At 41.4% G+C, this 19,740-nt stretch overlaps 1 protein-coding gene across 3 annotated transcripts in view; it reads left to right on the top strand.

Annotated features, from left to right (window-relative positions):
* The first annotated feature begins 34 nt into the window (after positions 1-34).
* FREM1 (FRAS1 related extracellular matrix 1) overlaps positions 35-19,740 on the top strand; it is a 259,120-nt gene continuing 239,414 nt past the window's right edge. For 2 of the 3 annotated variants that reach the window (XM_073021614.1, XM_073021613.1), the window contains exons 1-4: positions 35-720; positions 2,863-2,981; positions 4,564-4,616; positions 5,258-5,321. The gene's annotated coding sequence lies outside the window, so the exon portion shown is untranslated. The remainder of the gene's footprint in view (positions 721-2,862; positions 2,982-4,563; positions 4,617-5,257; positions 5,322-19,740) is intronic. The other variant, XM_073021615.1, reaches the window with a different exon arrangement.

The following is a 19,740-nucleotide window of genomic DNA, read 5'->3' as shown; positions in this document are numbered from 1 at the left end:
TCGGGCGCGCCAATTTAGGGACAAGGTTCCGCCCATGCCCCGCCCCCTGAGGCCTGGCGCCGGGCGCTTTGAGGCCGTGCCTACTCCCCTGCTGGGCAGGGAAAGGGGCGTCTTCTGTCCTTGTGGTCCGCATCTAGGCTTTCTGGAGCATCTTCCAGGGTCACTCCAGAGACTCCCCCCCCCCCACACAGACTACTGAATCTGAATCCGTGAGGGTGGTCCAACCTTCCTCTTCAGGTGTCTACTAGAGGCAAGGTTGGATGTATGCGGCTGCCCTCCATATAGCCCCTTCCTTGTTTTTTCTTCATTTATGTTTACGTGAAATATTAATCCTTTTCTCCTTCTCCTCCATCCCTTTCCCTCCCCTACTATACGGTTATTGACTTACACTAATTCATTCCCAATTATCTCCGAGAAGGAAATAAATGTTTTTCTGTCTCTGTACCGTCGTCGTCTTGGTACAATTTGGACTGTTTTTTTTCTACACCCCTGATATGCAAAGTGTAGTTTCTGAACCAGCAACCCCAGCATCCTGAGGGAATTTGTTAATAACGCCAAATTTTAGGCCGTACCCAGACTTTCTGAATCAGTATCTGTATTGCAACAAGATCCCCTGGTAATTCCTGTGCACATCAAAATTTGGAAGGCACAGCTCTCAACTGATGTCCTTGGGTCTCCTTCACATCCATCCTGGGAAGGTCTTATTCCTTATTCCTGGAGGTGAGTTTCCTATTTCCTGCATGTGTGTCTTTTTCTTGATAATATACCCTCATGTTGTGGAACGTATCCACCAATAGTTCCTTGAGGGAGGTTACTTCCAAGTCTTTTTTCCCACAGAGCGTGCATGTCTGGAACTGCTTTTATTCTGGCTGAGCACAGAGTTCAAAATAGGTTGAAAATAACTTTCACTCGGAATATTGGAGGACTTGCTCCACAATATTTTAGCTTCCAGAATTGTTGAGAAACTCTACGTCATTGCTTTTCTTTCTCCTTCACAGGTCACTAAATTTCTTGATATGTAACCTGCTTTGGTTTCTGTTTTGTTTTGTCTCCAGAAGCTTTAGGATCTTCTCTTTATTCCCAGTGTTCTAAGACACAATTGAGTGTCTTGCTTACGGGCCTTTTTGCATTCCTATTGATCAGTTTTTCAATCCTGAAACACGTGCTCTTCAGTTATGGGGATTCTCCTGATATTATTTATTTGATCATTTCTTCCCGCCCTCTCTTATTGTATCTCTTATTTTTTGAAATTTGTTATTTAGATTGTAGACCTTCTTGGCTGATGTTTTTTCTTACCTGTCTGCCCTATTTTCTATCTCTTCATCTTTTCATTCTACTTTCTCTGTGACTTTTTCAACTTAATTGGACAAATGACTATCAGATTACTTTATTTCGTTTATTATACCTTCATTTCTAAGTGCCCTTTTTATTCTCTGTTCTTTTATAGCATTACATTATTTTTCATGAATATAGCTCCTTTTATCTCTGAAGATGTAAATTATAGGGCTTTTAAAATGCTTTCTACATAACTTTGCATTGACTTTGATTCTTTTGAGTGTTTTTTTTTTTTTTTTTTTGGTTGTTTGTTTATATTTTGTCCCTGTCGTTTGTGCTAGAGGCATTCTTCATCTTGTGTAGTGATCCTTGCTGTCAATTTATATGTAAAAGTGATGTTCTAAAAAGGTGTTTTGGGGACATAGGCAAGGCTTGTTCACTGCTGGACAAGGTGTAAGATGATGGGGCAAAGACCAGCTATTTATTTTCTTCTAGAGAGTAGTTTTCTAATTACTTTATTTGAGAATATACAGCACGTCAATATACTTCTTGACGTGGGAAGGAGGCTGGGAGTCTTATAATTTCATTATATGCACTGATGCACGGTATTAGTTGGGGGAACAGAATGAATAGATATCTATATCTGTACCTATATCCATCTATTAGCTCATGTGATTATGGGGGTTGAGAAGCCCCACAATCTGGTGTCTGGAAGCTGAAGACCCAGAAAGCCCATGTTGTGGTTTGAAGCCCTGATAACTAGAGAGCTAATGGTGTAGATTCCAGTCCAAGTTTGAAGTCCTGCAAACCAGAGTCACCGAGGGTAGTAAAAGATCAAAGATTCAGTTGAAGAAGCCTAGAAGAGAGAAAGTGAATCCTCCCTTCCTCTACCTTTTTGTTCTATTCAGACCCCGAATGGATAAGATGATGCCCACCCACATAGGTGAGGGTAATCTCTTTTACTCAGTTCCCTCATAGACACTCAGAAATACTGTTTAACCAGATATATGGGCATCCTATGGTTCAGTCAAGTTGACACATAAAATTAACTCTCCACCAGGCGTGGTGACTCATACCTGTAATCCCAGCACTTTGGGAAGCCAAGGAGGATGGATCACTTGAGGTCAGGAGTTTCAGACCAGCCTGGCCAACATGGTGAAACCCAGTCTCTACTTAAAATACAAAAATTTGTCAGGTGTGGTGGCATGTGCCTGTAGTCCCAGCTACTCGGGAGGCTGAGGTACAAGAATCACTTGAACCCAGGTGGCGGAGGTTGCAGTGAGCTGAGATTGCACCACTGCACTCCAGCCTGGGTGACAGAGTGAGATTCTGTCTCCAAAAAGAAAAAAAGAAAATATTTAATTATCATGCATACCTTCACTTACACCACTGTTTCATAATAGCTTTTTTACCTTCAGCTGTGTCTGGTGTCCCTGAATCCATATCCTGGTTCCATATCTCCCAAAAGAAATAATCTTGCAGGTTTCGGGTTGGGAATGAGGGACAGAGAACATTTCCCTGACTTTGCCAGGGGAGGAAATCTAGGAGTCTTAACTGCTTCTGGGACTTTTAATGGTCTCTTTTCAGCTCATCCCACCGAAGAGGTATGGTACTTCCAATTCCTGAGCCTTTGCGAGGTTCTGCAGTGTCAGTGAGCTTGCTTCCAGGCATCACCTCTGAAAACACTTGGGTTTCAGTTTTCTCTGGTAAGTCCATATGTTCACCAGTATATTAGCTCCCTAAAGCTGCCATACAATTACCACAAACTGGGTGGCTTAAAACTATGGAAATTTATTCCCTCGCAGTTATGGAGGCTACAAATCAGAAATCAAGGTGTCAGGAGGTTGGTTCCTTCTGGGGACTCTGAGGGACAATCTGTGCCATGCCTTTGCCTTAGCTTCTGGTGATTGCTGGCAATTCTTGGCATTCCTTGGCTTGCAGATGAATCACTCCAATCTCTGCCTCTGTCATTACGTGTTTTCCCTGTGCATCTGCCTGTGTCTAACTTTCTCTCTTTTTGTAAGGACAGCAGTTATTAGATTAGGGCCCAGGCTAATCCAGTATCACTTTTAGATTTTTGTTTTTTTTTGTTTTGTTTTGAGATGGAGTCTCGCTCTGTCGCTCAGGCTAGAGTGCAGTGGTGCCATCTCAGCTCACTGCAACCTCTGCCTCTCAGGTTCAAGTGATTCTCCTGCCTCAGTCTCCCCAGTAGCTGGGCTGCAGGTGGGCACCAACACACTCAGCTAATTTTTGTATTTTTAGTAGAGACAGGGTTTCACCATGTTGGTCAGGCTGGTCTTGAACTCCTGACCTCAAGCGATCCACCCGCTTTGGCCTCCCGTAATGCGGGGATTACAGGCGTGAGCCACTATACCTAGATGTCACTTTATCTTATTTTGATCACATCCGCACAGACCCTATTTCCAAATAAGGTCACAGTCAATGTATCCTCTGTGGGGGCGTGGATGCAATTCAACCCCGGTCAACTGATTTCTAAACTTTTGTGGCATTTTTCGATTGTCTCTTCTCCTGTGTTCTTTGTTCTTATGAGCATATGGTCCCTCTGTCCCCCTTTTTAACATTCTTTGTTTTAGTGAGGCTTCTTAAGGAGTGGAGGCAAGTGGATGCTTTCAAGGTATGTTAACTGGAGTGTTTATTATTGCTATTTTTCAGTTGAATAGCACCAGGTTTGCAATGGTAATCTGTAAAACTCCTTTTATTATACACAATTCCAAGTTCAGAACTAAAACTTTGCACTGAATAATACTTTCATAACCATCTTTTGTAGAATGTGAATGAAATTTTTTATTCAAATATTTGACATTTAATGTCTTTTATCCTGTTCATATGTTTGCTCCACAGTGATTTTGAAGGAATGGGTAGAGTTGACCAAATTTGGTATACTTCTTCAGGTTATCAGTGTCTGTCATTTTGAAACAAAGTTAATATTAATAAATGTTTTATATCCAGTACTTACTATGCAATAGTAGTATTCTTTTTTAATATTTATTTTTAATTTACAGATAATTGTGTATACTTACAGAATACGATGTAATGTCTTGATCTATGTATACACTGTGGAATGATCATATCAAACTAATTTACATATTAATTACATCAAATACCTATTATTTTTTGGAGTGAGAACATTTCAAATCTACTCTTCTAACAGTGTTGAAATATGTAATACATTATTATTAACTATGGACACTGTGGTGCAATAGATCTCAAAAACTTATTCCTTCTGTGTAACTAAAACTTTGTACCCTTTGATCAATATCTCTGCAGTACCCACTTTCAACCTCCAGCCTCTGGTAATCAGCATTCTACTCTCTACTTCTGTAAGTTCAACTTTTTTAGGTTCCACATATAAGTGAGATTATGCAATATTTGTCTCTCTGTGACTGGCTTATTTCAGCTAGCATAAAGTTCTCTAGTTTCATCTATGTTGTCAAAAATGACAGAATTTCCTTTTTTAAGGCTGAATAGTATTCCATTGTATGTGTACCACATTATCCATTTATCTGTTGATGGACACTTAGGTTGGCTATTATGAATAATGCTGCAATGAACATGGATGCCCAGATATCTCTTTAACATATTGATTGCAATTCCTTTGTATACATACTCAGGAGTGCAGTTGCTGGATCATATAGTAGTTCTATTTTTAGTTTTTTGAGGAACCTCCAAACTGTTTTTCATAACTGCTGTGTTAATTTACACTCCCACCAACAGTGTACAAGGGTTCCCTTTTTCTTACATTCTCACTAACCCTTGTTATCTTTGATAATGTCTGTTGCTGTTGTAACAGGTGTCAGATACTATCTCATTGTGGTTTTAATTTGCGTTTCTCTGATACCTAGGGATGTTGAGCATTTTAGAATAAACCACAATAGTAGTATTAAGTGCTTTGCTAAGACTAACTCATTTAAGCATCATAACAGTCCTGTGAGGTAATTTCTATTTCTACTTCATTTTACAGCTAAGGCAGCTAACATTCAAAGAGTTTAAGTGAATTGTCCAAAGTCACACAGCAAGCATTGGAGGTGAGATTCAAACCTGAATAGTCTATCATTTCAGAGTGCTTTCAACACTATGCAGTACTGTCGCTCTAGCAATCAGTCAGATTGAATTAGGTCTGTAGTTCACAGAGCCACTTGCATTTTTAATCCAGTTTAATTAACTTAGGAAATTTGTATCTAAATGACGCATTTTTTAAAAATTGAGACAGGGTCTCACTATGTTGCCCAGGCTGGCCTCAAACTCCTGGGCTCAAGCCATCCTCCCACTCAGCCTCCCAAAGTGCTGAGATTGCAGGTGTGAGCCATCACGTCCTGCCAGGATGCATAGGTTTTACTGTATCTTCTGAACTTCCCTTTAATCAAGAGAGTGGACAAAACTGTGGGTCCCTCATTTTCAAAATGGCCAGTAAAAGAAGAAATAAGGATATGTAATGTTTAATTATTTTCTGCTGCCCTCTTTAAGTTGATTGGGGACCTCTTTGTCACTACTTTGGGAAGATAACTTATCTTCTTATCCACTAGGGCTAATTGGAGCTTTTCTCATGTCTTTATGGTTGCTGGGAAAATTTCAAATCAAATTCATTGACAGTGGTTTGAAATTGCAGAATTTTTAGCCTCCCTATGTTTTATTTTCCTTTAGTGAGTTGGACATAAATAATATCCTCTTCTGAGATTTGTATCTTTGAAAGACATTTTTTGTTTTTTAAGTTTCTCAGTGAAACAAAGAGAAAATTAGAAGGTGGCTGGGTGCAGTGGTTCATGCCTATAGTCCCAGCACTTTGGGAGGCTGAGGCAGGTGGATTGCCTGAGCTTAGGAGTTGGAGACCAGCTTGGGCAACATGGCAACACCCTGTCTCTACTAAAAATACAAAAATTATCTGGGCGTGGTAGCACATGCCTGTGGTCCTAGCTACTCAGGAGGCCTAGATGGGAGGATTGCTTGAGCCCAGGAGGCAAAGGTTGCAGTGAGCCAAGATTGTGCCACTGCATTCCAGCCTGGGTGACAGAGTGAGACCCTGTCTCAAAAGAAAGAAAGAAAAAACTAGAGGGATATCAGTTTTATTAGAAAATTTTTTTTTTTAAATTGCCAGTCTCCCTGGAATTAAGCCATAATATGTCCATAGCTTTGTATGAGATTGCTGGCTTTGCTTGGGGAGAAAATTACATTTGTTTGTGTTATTTTTCCTGTTTTGTGAAATCCGTGGTGACACAATTGCCATCAATATACTCTTAAATCTATGTCTTCATTGAGGATGATGCTAGTGAGCTTATGTGGAAAAATTATCTGCATGGAAGCAGAATTGATTGGTGATTGCCAGCACCTTTGCTTTTCTCTTAATAATTGTAATATGATACTTTAAAATATGTGTTTTTATAGAAATGCATGTCAAACAAAATACATAGAATGTGATTCTGTAGAATACTGATAAATGAGAATTCATATGTGGGCTACCAGAACTTTAGAGTGACAAGTAAAATAAGTGAAATGTAAGGATGGCATGGTTCGAGGTTCTGTAAATAAAATGCTAAAAAGAAAAGGATCCTAATCAAATATGGGTTTAGAAAACACACAACAATAGTAGCTATGAAATGTTTATGTTTTAGATCTAAAAGTTACTGGGTTTGCTATGCAGGCAGTAGTCCTTGGTGAAACATGGATTGATAAAAGACAGAAAATGGAAGCAAGAATTCCTATGTATTCTTCAGGAGTGTCTAATTCTAGCATTTATCTAAATTTAAGCTCTGGATCAAAGAGAATATTTTTAGACTGGGTGCAGTGACTTATACCTGTAATTTCAGCACTTTGGGAGGCCAAGGCAGGTGGATTACCTGAGGTCAGGAGTTCAAGACCAATCTGGCCAACATGGTGAAACCCCATCTCTAAAAAATACAACAATTAGTCGGGCATGGTGGCTTACACCTGTAATCCCAGCTACTTGGGTGGCTGAGGCAGAGAATCACTTGAACCTGAGAAGCAGAGGCTGCAGTGAGCCAAGGTCACGCCACTGTACTTCAGCCTGGGCAACAGAGCAAGACTCTGTCTCAAAAAAAAGAAAAAAAAAAAAAAGAGAGAATATTTTTAAAAGGAGTTTTTTTTTTTTTTTTTTCAGTCTTTGTGTGCTTTCAAGGCCATAGATGTCATGCCTAGCTTCTTAAGCATTTCTTTCTGCATTTGTTATTAGAGCTGCTGAAAATTAAAGACAAGACAGGATGCCACTTAGGATCCTAGGACTAGGAGTATAGCCAGACACTTAGCATTAAAGTGTATTCCGGGCAGGATAACCACATAGAGTGGCACATGTGTAAGGAATCACAGGCTTAGCCAATTGAATTTCTAAGGTTCTAAATGATGAAAGTCATTCACTCTGGCAGTCAGGAATGAGATGAGTCCCTGTGACTCGGGCTGTTGGCCACCCTGTAGGATAAATCAGCTTTGAGAAGGCCCAGAGCCACCACAACATTATAATTTTGATTCCCAAATATGCTGTAAATTAGGACTTCTTTTAGGGGCTATTGATAGTGGCTACCTAATTAGGGAGATATGGGTGATTGTATTACAGAAGAAACAGATTTGGGAAGAATAATTTTTTTGTCTAAATTGCTGTCTCAAAAGTCAGCAGAAGCTTCAGGCAGAGCTGATCCCAGATCATTGTTACTGATGGGCTGCAAATGAGCTGTAGCATTAATCTTTGACACCACACTGTTGGCCTTACCTTTGGCCACTTTGACTCTGGCAAATTATACATCTAAATGGTGATGAAACTGGTCTGCCCAATTATGCGTGATCTAGATCAGTTACCCTGGGACCATGTAACCTTTAGTTAGCACTAGCTGGATGATCCAAACACATCTTTGAAAGGCCCCAGAGGTTCCCCAGTCTTCATATTTACAGTGGATGAAAAGTCCAGCTGATTCACCAGTTCGTTTCTTTCCTACCACAATTTCTTAGAATCTAGCTCTGAGTACAAACTGGCACATAATGGGTGCTCAATAAATATTAATTGACTTACCAGCCTCTTTAATGAATAGCAGTCACCATCATTAAATACTCACCCATCCTTTCATGCATTCAGTCATTTGTTCATTCAAAACATTTATTAAGCCCCAATTATGTGTCAGAACTGTTGGCACTGGAAAGACCAAGATGACATAGTTGCTATGTTCTAGGAGCTTATAGTGTACTGAGGAGTCCTATAAAAGTACAGTCAGTATTCCTGCTAGTCACATAGAAGAGGTATAAGAATTATGTAAGTCTTTATCACACTCCAGTCTTCCAGACACATTGCTCCAGAGTAGTCTCTTTAAAAGAACTGATCTAATCATTTTACTCTGTGACTATCACAGAGTTGATCAGACAAGAATTCTGAACTAGTAGTATTACTACCAGGAAATAAGAAATGACACAACAAAGGGTGATATGGTAGAGAGCAAGCTCAGTTAATATGAGGAATTTGCTAGGTGATGTTACAAGGGAACATCGAAAGCAGCAACTGAGATCAAGATCATGGAAAACAGCCAAGGAAACAAGAGCTGGGAATGTAGGGAGCAGTTACTAGAAGGATCCAACAGGATATTACTGTTGAGTTATTGGTTTATACAAGGTCATTCTCCTCACTGTCCCAGTTATGTGTTTAATTTCTGAATATAAAGTTATACATTACTTTTAGGGTTGGGTGCAGTAGCTCATTCGTGTGATGCCAGCACTTTGGGAGGCTGAGGTGGGAGGATCACTTAAGCCGAGACCAGTCTGGGCAACATAGAAAGACCCTGTCTCTATAAAAAATAGTAATAATTTTAGAAAATTTGAATAGTGTCTAAAAATAAAGAGAAAATTAATTATCACATTATGCCACTTAGATGCAACCTCAGACAATATTTGGTATATTCAGTATTTTTCTAAATGTATCTTATTATAATTTGTTAAATGAAACAATACTACACACAAACTTTTATAACTGGCCTTAAAAAGTAAGCTTTATAACAAATAAACATTGTTAAAGTGTTTCATCGATATTTTAATGGCTACATAAATACGCCATTGGACAAATGTTTGATAAAGCAATTAACTGTTCTCTTAGTCATAAGTTTTTACTATGTGTCATAATTTTTTATTGCTCTGAATAACTCTGTGGTCAACATCTTTGTACATAAAGTTTTAAAAAATACTTTGGAATATTACCTTAGTTCAAATTCTTAGAGGAACTGCTCGCTCCACAGACAGGAATAAACTTAGTGTCATAATCCATATTCCCAAATTGCTTTGTAAACAAGGCAGTTTGAAATTGAAACAAAATAATGTACCACATTGTGACTACAGTTAAGAATATTGTATTGCATACTTAAAATTTGCTAGGAGGGCAGATCTTACATGTTCTAACCACATGCACAAAAGGACTCTGTGAGATGGTGCTATGTTAAGTAGCTTGATTATGGTGATTATTTCACAAAAATACACGTATATTAAAACATCAGGTTGTGCATCTTAAATATACACAATTTTTATTGGTCAATTTTATCTCAATAAGGCTGGGGAGTAAGGAGAGTAAAATAAAAACGTTTTAAAATAAATAAATCAATAGAAACAAAAAGAGCATATATATTTTCCCATTGGCATGAGTTGAGGGCACTGCTACTTGGGAATAACCTACACATGGTAGGGTAGAAAAGTAGGGGCTTGTCTGATTTATCTCCATTCTACTTGTCTTCAGCCCCTTCAGAGTTATAAACTAAATATCAGGTTTTTAAAAATGGATTGGACGAAGGATTGGCAAACCCAGGTTCTAGTTCCATCCTTGCCATTTGTCTGCTCAGAAATCGGAATGAAAATGTTTTTTTATCAGTTAGAAGCAGTACTTGAGAGTGCTCTCTTCAAAATAGCATTGTCATGAAACACAGTCTTTGCTAATTGTTTTGTTTAGTATTTCTTTTGAGGTTGAACAGTGAGATGGCTGTTTTGTGCTCAGCCTTCCTTAGCATGAATTTGTGGTAGGTAGGAGGCGATTGTCTAGCCAGGGACTTTATTTCCCACCCTACCTAGAATCGATGGTGGTCTGCTCCAAACAGATTTATCAGGAGCTCTTTTTCTGGGAAGGAGGTAGGATTTCAAAATTATTCAGTTCATGCAGTTTTCTACCTGCTACATGAGGATAAGAGACAGGGTAGCAATTACACATAAAGACAGTGTATGGGAAGGGGATTCCATGGGCAGGAATGAACCAGACATTATCAGGGTGGTCTATGGAATCTTTGAGCTAATAGAGATAAGAAAACATCATTAGAAAGTGAGTCAAGATTGAGAGATGTGTGGAAAAGTAGGTGAGAAGTGGGTCATTGCAGCTCTGCTGTAAATGTATGAGCAGATCCTTAAACGCTTCTGCTATGGTTTGAATTTGTCTTCACCAAAACTCATGTTGAAATTTGAACCCCAGTGTGATAGTGTCGGGAGGTGCAGACTTGTAGTGGTTTGGGTTATGGGGACAGATCCCTCATGCATGGCTTGGTGCCGTTCTTGCAGTAGTGAGTGAATTCTCACTCTCTAAAGACTGGATCAGTTCTCATGGGAATTTTCCCAACAAAGTGGGTTGTTATAAAGTCAAGAGGTAGCCTTTGGGTTTGGCCTCGTCACACATTCTTCAGCATGTTATGATGTAGCACCAGATGCCAGGGCTCTGTGCTTGAACTTCCCAACCTGCAGAACTATGAACTACATTAATCTCTTTTCTTTATAAATTACCCAGTCTCAGGTATTCTATTATACAAACAAACATAAACAGACCAAAATAGCTCCTTGACAGACAAGATAGAAGAAATCTGGTTTTTAACAAGGAGCAATCATCAATTAAATAAGGCAAGTTTAGAGCAGTATTTTTTTTTTTTCTGTTCTTTCTGGTTTTGAGCTTTGTCTTAGATAAATCCTGCTAGATAGATTATTTCTGGATAAATGACAGACTCTTCTTATTTTACATTTGGGAAATTAGAGTAATGGAAATAGGTGATTTTGCTTTTTTTAGGTACATCTGTTTTCCCACTGCTGACATAGCTTGTAAATTTCAGATCTTTTTCTTTAGTAAATTACACCATGAAATGGATGAAAATGGCTTTATCAATAGCTTCAGATGCTGTCTGCAAAATAAAGAGGTAAACTCTGTTCCTTCCATCTTTAGGCATTATTTTCTTTCAGAGGAAATATATGTTTGTCATAGGGCTGCTTATTCCCTGGGCTCTTAGAAGGAAAGCACATTGTCATGGCTATAGCTGCAGTATAGCTGCTTCTTTTCTTTTCTTTTTTTTTTTTTTTTTTTTTTAGAAGAGGACAACACATTTAGTTTTACTTCAATCAAATCACACTTTCTTTTCCAACTGCTTCAAAGTGCATCTACAATATCCTATTACAGATACACTTTAAAAAGGTTTTATACTCCCTTCAAAACATCAAGCCTCTTTTTTCAAACAGAGGAATAATCCCAAATAAAACTAAAAACTCCATTCCAGTAAATGGTAAATACATAAAAGTTACAGTAAGCCAGAGACTTAACAGGACAGCCAAGAAGTCTTCCAACAGTTTATTAAAAAGAAAGTAGACATTAAAAAAAAATCCCCACTGTCATGAACATAAATTGAGGTTACACACACATGTATGTTTGTACATATCTGAACATTATTCTCACAATTCTGCAAAGCAACTAGTTCCATTTTACAGAGGAATATTTTAATAAACATATCCCAGGCCGAGTGCAGTGACTCCTGCCTGTGATCCCAATACTTTGGGAGGCTGAGGTGGGCAGATTGCTTGAAGTCAGGAGTTTGAGACCAGCCTGGTCAACCTGGCGAAACCCTGTCTCTATTAAAAATATAAAAATTAGCTGAGCGTGGTGGTGCGTACCTATAATGCCAGCTACCTAGGAGGCTGAGGCACAAGAATCATTTGAGCCTAGGAGGCAGAGGTTGCAGTGAGCTGACATTGTGCCACTGCCCTCCAGCCTGGGTGATAGAGTGAGACCCTGTTTAAAACACACACACACACATACCCCAAAAGAAAAGAAAAGAAAAGAAAAAACATACTCCAAATTGATGTTGGTATTACACAGATCTCAAAACCCAGTGAAGTTTGATAGCTTTTCATCCCCTAGTACATCACTGATGACTCTGTCATTAGTTTGCAACTGATCTCAAATGTTCCCAGAGCTCTCTGGGATACTAGGAGAGAATATCCTGAGATTGTTTTTTTTTAGGGAGATAGTCAAAACCCTGCTCTGAAACAGGGTTGGACAGTTTTGACAATGGCAAATCACAGGTCAAAGCTCCCAACTTCCAATCTCCTGTCAAGATAACCCTGCTGCCATCACTAGATTTGCATTTCCATTACACAGTGACCAAATTTACTCTTAATTTTTTTCTGATAACCAGAACTTGCTGGGGGCTATGTATTCTTGGTACAAGTCACTATCACCTCTGGTTGGAGCAGTGGAGCAAAGGGGTAATGGGAAAATTCCTAGGTTTTTGGCTTCAGCAAAAGGGTGGATAGAGGTAGATGACAGGTGGGGAACGCGGGGAGAGGAGGAGGGAGCATTTTAGGCAAAAGAGCTAGCATGTCACAGCCTACATGTGGGAGCATGGCACTTTCAAGGTAATAAGTGAGCTCTGGAGAAATGCCTTACCCTGGGACGTAGTATGTGGGCAACTGAGGAGGTTTAAGAACCAAGTTCAAAAGAGGCCCCCAGATATTAATCTAGAGAACCAAGCACTATGGGATTCCCACATCTAAAAATGTTGCCTTCATTCATCCATTCATTCAGTAAACATTTAGCAGTGTAGGACTAGCATTGCTTGAGGAGGGATGCCCTGGATTTGGAGATCTTAGCATGTAACTAGAGAAAACATTGGCATCCTGGGCTGTGGTGGGAACTACTTCCCGACAGGTAACTCCCTGCTGGAGTCAGCAAACTGACGTCTGTCTGTTTTCTAACACTCGTATCATATGGAATCACATTTTTTGTTTGTTTGTTTGAGACAGAGTCTTGCTCTGTCACCCAGGGTGGAGTGCAGTGATGGGATCTTGGCTCAATGCAACCTCTGCCTGCCAGGTCAAGTGATTCTCCTGCCTCAGCCTCCTGAGTAGCTGGGACTATAGGAGCCTGCCATCACACCCAGCTAATTTTTGTATTTTTTTGTAGAGATGGAGTTTCACTATGTTGGCCAGGCTGGTTTCAAACTCCTGACCTCAAGTGATCCATCTGCCTTGGCCTCCCAAAGTGCTGGGATTACAGGTGTGAGGGAATCACATTTTATACTCCCTTCAAAATACGAGTGTGTGAAGGAACCAGTGTTTTAATCCAAGAGTGTAAGAATGATTTCAAACAAATGGCACCCTTTACAAATCAACAAGAAACTACATAAATTTAAAAAATTGTTTTGTGGACACTTCCCATTTACTCTCTTTGTTTTGAGAAATGGTTAGCCATAGCTGGGCCTGGTGGCTCACACCTATAATCCCAGCACTTTGGGAGGCCGAGGTGGGTGGATCACCTGAGGTCAGGAGTTCAAGACCAGCCTGGCCAGCGTAGTGAAACCCCATCTCTACTAAAAATACAAAATTAGCTGGGCGTGGTAGTGCGCACATGTAATCCCAGCTACTCCGGAGGCTGAGGCATGAGAATTGCCTAGAACATGGGAAGCGGAGGTTGCAGTGAGCCGAGATTGCACCACTGTACCCCAGCCTGGGTGACAGAGAGAGTCTTTGTCTCGGAAAAAAAAAAAAAAAAGTAAAAGAAAAGAAAAAGAAAACGGTTAGCCTCTTGTATGTGTATTTCATTCATGTTTATAAATTTACAACTTGGGCATAATATAAGCATTTGTTTTGTCTTTTCCCCATTTGCTTATATTACAAATGGCGCAGTCTTCCTCCATTGCCCTTTGTGGGTGCAGTTGGATGTTCCCGCTCTGGTATGAGCAGGCCAGGGTTCAAATGCTGCCTTTGTTGCATACCAACTGCAGCTCTGGCATCTAAGATGGTAAAAACCAAATAAAACCACCACCTGTAGGACCGTTGTGAGGATTAATGAGATAGTGTCAGTTTAAGTGCTCCATAACTGGTAGTTACTGTTTCTGAGTTTATCAGGAAATCCCTTATCACGAACAATTTGTCTCCTTAATCTTTTTTCTTCTTTTCCTGCTTCAATGTATCATATGCCTCTGGCCAACCCATACTCCTGGGGGGCTAGGCGGTTGGATCATGGCCCCTTCTCTAAGGCTTTTCTTGCACATCCCCCTGCCTGTTTATGGGTGTTATAAAAGTTACTGTGGTTTTTGCCATTAAAAAAAAAAATTGCACAACAGCAATTACTTTTGCACCAACCTAATTGATGCTCCAGGCTGAGCTGAGAGGCGTTGGGGTGCACACAGGGAGAGGAGGACAGGCTGGCCAGAGGGTTAAGAGTGCCAGCCCCGCAGGGTCAACCTGGCCAGCGGTCACGAAGGGAGGTGGAGTGAGGGGAGGCGACACAGGGCAGGAAGAGAGGAGGGCAAACGGGGTGCACATGGGGACTGTGGCGACGGCATGGAAGGGACAGCCAGTTAGAGTCTAGGCCCACTTAGGCGATGAAAGGCAGGTGAAGAAATCCCGTTCCATCTTCCTGCAGTCCTCCCTTGGGGAGCCCCCATCCTATCCTGCTCTGGACCAGGACGGCTCCTGGAGGGCCCGCAATCGAGATGAGGCCTCTGAGCCGCCCAGAAGGGACTCTGAAGGGCGCGCAGCGGACCCCGTGGTTCCCACGCGCCCCCTAGGATGGGTGGGCGAGCTGGGTGCCTCCGTGTGGAGAACTGAAAAGGGATCTGCGCTGTAGCTGTTGGAAACGCGGATGGCGCCGGGGCCCAGCTTGCGGGGGCTCCTGGATCCACGTCCAAATCCCAGCGGAGGGGCCATACCGCCGGTTTCTAAGGGCCTGGCTGCGTTCCTGCGGTCACGATCAGGGGTCTTTGCTTTCGTCCATTCCCTCCTGGAGAAAGAAGGCAGCTTCTAACGCCTTATCTTTGATTGGGAACCTTTCTTGGGAAAGCTCCGCGTACCAGTGCCCTTGTACCTACCCTCTCCTCTCTTCCTTTCCTGAAGTGACTGCGGGTCTCTTGCATCGTGTTGTGAATGCGTCGAGATCTTGGCGCTGCAGCAGCATCGGAGATTGGATCCAGCCCTTGGAGAGGTCCCTAGAGGCCATTTGTCAGTCCCCAGGGCAGGCACCTTGGAAGAGCAAGGGGGAGGAGCTGACCTAGCCGGCTAATCTTTGTGGCTTAGACAAAATTTAGAGTTTATTTGTCCTTCCGACCATGCTCTCAGATCAGATGGACAAGATTAGCCTTACACTTAGAAGCGTTCTGGTGGAAGACTAGTGACTTTTTTGTTCCCTTCCTTCCCTCCCTCCCTCCCTCCTTCCTTCCTTCCTTCTTTGCCTCCCTCCCTCACTCCTTCCTTCCTGCCCTCCCGTTCTGCCTTCTCTTTCTTTCTCTCTCTCTCTCTCTTTTTTTTTTTTGAGACAGGGTCTCACTCTGTTGCTCAGGCTGGAGTGCAGTGGCACGATCTTAGCTCACTACAGCCTTGACCTAGTGGGCTCAGGTGATCCTCTCACCTTAGCCTCCCAAGTAGCTGGGACTACAGGCCCACACCACCACACCCAGCTAATTAATTTTTTTTCTTTTTTTGTAGAGACAGTGTCTCACTATGTTGCCCAGGCTGGTCTTGAACTGATATCAAGCTAACCTCTCTCCTTGGCCTCCCAAGATGCTAGGATTACAGGTGTGAGCCACTGTGCCTGGCCATGACTTTTTTTTTTTCTTCTTCTTTTTTAACCTGAAACTCTATCCCATGTCAGTAAGGCTTGCAGCTAATGTTTCCTGTCTCACTGTGTGGAGCAAATCTGCAGCAGTGCCGTCTTGGCTCTATTGTGAGGATCTGTAATGCACCTGTTAAGTTGCTTGGCATTTGGAGAAGCTAAGTAAATGTTGTGTGAATGAATAAATGAATGAACCCAGCCAAGTATGTCCCATGAGCCAAGTACAAGGAGAAGAGTGGACTTTTGTCCTACTCACACTCTCCTTCATCGTTAGGAAAGGCACATTTTTCTACCCAAGGCATAAACTCCGAGAGTGGATACAACGGACAGGTCAGGCACCTGTTAAGAGACATGTAAGTTAAATGATTCATAACATTTTGATTTCAATCTGCTGTTCCACCGTTATCAGGTGTATGACCATTTAAGGAAAACGAAGTTGGGGCCAGGCACGGTGGCTCATGCCTGTGATCCCAGCACTTTGGGAGGTTGAGGCATGCAGATCACTTGAGCTCAGGAGTTCAAGACCAGCCTGGCCAATATGATGAAATCCTGTCTCTACTAAAAATGAAAAAATTAGCCGGGCCTGGTGGTGCGCCCCTGTGGTCCCACCTACTCAGAGAGGCTGAGTCGGGACAATTGCTTGAACCTGAGGTGGAGATTACAGTGAGCTGAGACTGTACCACAGCATTCCAGCCTGGGTAACACAGTGAGACTCCATCCTCCACTCCCCACCTCCAAGAACAAAAGAAAAAAAAGAAAATGAAGTTGGATTCTTTAATTGGGGGACAAAGGTTAAGATAATCCGCAGGATGGACTTTGAGATGTCTTATGTTTGGGGGATTTTCTTTCAAAATTTAATTATGTGCTCAGGCTCATTTTTAACATAAGCATTTATTGAGTAATTTTTAGGAGATGCTGAAACTAAGGTGAAAGAAAACCTAGCCCCTATGCACCATGAACCTAGAGTTTAGAGTTGAGTTGGAAGAGTCAACTATGAAGGCTGTTGGGACAGTAGCAATGTTGAAATTCATAAGAGATTGTTTTGAACTGGATATTGACCCAGGATGCCTTAGAAGGTCATGGATTAGGCCTTGAAATAATGTATAAGGAGAAAGGAATCAGGTGTTATTTTATTTTTAAAATTGTTTTTACTTTTGAGACAGGGTCTTACTCTATTGCCTAGGCTGCAGTACGGTGGCCCGATCACAACATACTGCAGCCTCTATCTCCTGGGCTTAAGTGATCCTCCCACCTCAGCCTCCTATGTAATTGGGACTACAGATACACACCAGTATGACCAGCTAATTTTCAATGTTTTAATATTTAATTTAAAAAATTTTAAAAAGAGCATTGAAAATAATTTATTTCCAAGATTCATGATTGCAGACAATGGGTGGTCAGTAAGTGGTTGCAAAGCAAATCCTTCTTCTCCATCTGACTTGGAAGGAAGAAACACTAACAGAAGAGTGAGTTCTTTGGATTCCTCATCCCGGCGAGCATGGCAGTGCTTCTGTCCCCTTCTTGGCCAGTGGCCGGGTCTCTGGGCACATTCTGTTCTTAAAAGGGTGCTGGTCAGCCAGAGATGGCATATATGCAAAAGTGGCCTTTGAAAAAGTTCAGTGTCAGGCTGGGTGTGGTGGCTCACGCCTGTAATCCCTGCACTTTGGAAGGTCGAGGCGGGTGAATCACTTGAGGTAAGGAGTTTGAGACCAGCCTTGCCAATAAAATGAAACCCCATCTCTACTAAAAATCTAAAAAATTAGCTGGGGATGGTGGCAGGCACCTGTAATCCCAGCTACTCAGGAGGCTGAGGCAGGAGCCTCCTTGAACATAGGAGGTAGAGGTTGCAGTGAGCCGATACGGAGCCACTGCATTACAGCCTGGGTGACAAAAAGTGAGACTCCTTCTCATAGAAAAAAAAAGGAGACCCTATAATGGGACTCCCCACAGCTGCAAACTCTCCCAGGTGCCACTGTATGCCATGTGTGTGTGGGTGTACACACAGAGTGTACACCACTGTTATATTAAGAGTAATATATCCCTTAGATATTATGAATAATGTCACAGGATGTAGAGCCACTGTGACATTACCATTAAGATCTTCCTTAGATATTACGAATAATATCACAGGGTGTGCACCCACTGTGATATGAGAAGTAATATCTTTCTTAGATATTATGAATAATATCATAGGGTGTACACACACTGTGACATTAGGAGTAATAGCTCCCTGATATATTATAAATAATATCATAGGGTGTATCCCCACTGTGAAATTAGATATTACGAATAATATCACAGGGTGTACACCCACTGTGATATTAGGAGTGATATCTCCCTTAAATATTACGTATATTATCACAGAGTGTATAACTACTGTAATATTAGGAGTAATATCTCCGTTAGATATTACAAATGAAATCACAGGGTGGACATCTACTGTGATATTAGAAGTAATGCCTCCTTTAGCTATTACAAATAACCTACTGTGATATTAGTAGTAATATCTCCCTTAGGTAAGAGAATGTACACTGCCATGCAATATTGGTGTACACCCCCATGTGATATTGTTTGTAATATTAAGGGAAGGAGAAGATGATGTTAATCCCCATATCGCAAATGGTGTATGCCCCCCCGAGATACTGTTTGTAATATGCAGGGGAAGAGAGGATGATGTTACTCCCCATAAATAACCTGTGATATTGATTGTAATATCAAGGGAGGGAGAGGATGATGTGACTCCCCTTATCGCAGGGGGTGTTGTGATATTGTCAGTAATAACCGGGGGCGAGAGGATGATGTTACTCTTTATATCGCAAGGAATATACACACCCTTGCGATATTGTTCATAATATCCAGGGGATGATGTGGGTGTACATAGCCCTGCGATATTGTTTGTAATATCCACAGGGAGAGGAGATGGTGTTAATCCCCATATCGCTGGGCGTGTACACTCTGCTGCAATATTGTTCGTAATATTCAAGGGGAGAGAAAATGATACTACTCCACATATCGCAGGGGATGTACACACCCCTGCAATATTGTTCGTAACATTCAGAGGGGAAGAGGGTGATATTACTCCCCATATCAAAGGGGGTGTACACCCCACTGCGATATTGTTCATAATATCCAGGAGGGAGATAATATTACTCCCAATATCATAAACACCCTTTGCTTACATTTTCTGTGATATTGTTCATAATATCCAGGATGGCAGAGGATGATATCACTCCCACTATCGCAATGTGTGTACACCACCCTGTGATATTGTTAATAATATTCAGGGGTGGAGAGTATGGTATTACTCCTAATACCTCAGGCAGTGTTCACCCGCCTTGTGATATTGTTTGTAATATCTGGGAGGGGGGACGATGATATTACTTCCAATATTGCAAGGGTTATACACCCACCTGTGATATTGTTGCTAATATCTAGGGGGAGAGAGGATGATATTACTCCCAATATCGCAGGGGATGTACACCCTTCTGTGATATTATTCATAATATCCAGGTGAGTAGAGGATGATGTTACCCCCAATATCACAGGGAATGTACACCCCTCTGTGACATTGTTCATAATATCCAAGGGGGTAGAGGATAATATTATTCCCTATATTTCAG

Source organism: Chlorocebus sabaeus, chromosome 12, assembly GCF_047675955.1.
Source record: "Chlorocebus sabaeus isolate Y175 chromosome 12, mChlSab1.0.hap1, whole genome shotgun sequence".
NCBI classification, from domain to species: domain Eukaryota; kingdom Metazoa; phylum Chordata; class Mammalia; order Primates; family Cercopithecidae; genus Chlorocebus; species Chlorocebus sabaeus.
Note: the sequence above shows the minus strand (reverse complement) of the source record. Positions and strands in the feature narration are given on the sequence as shown.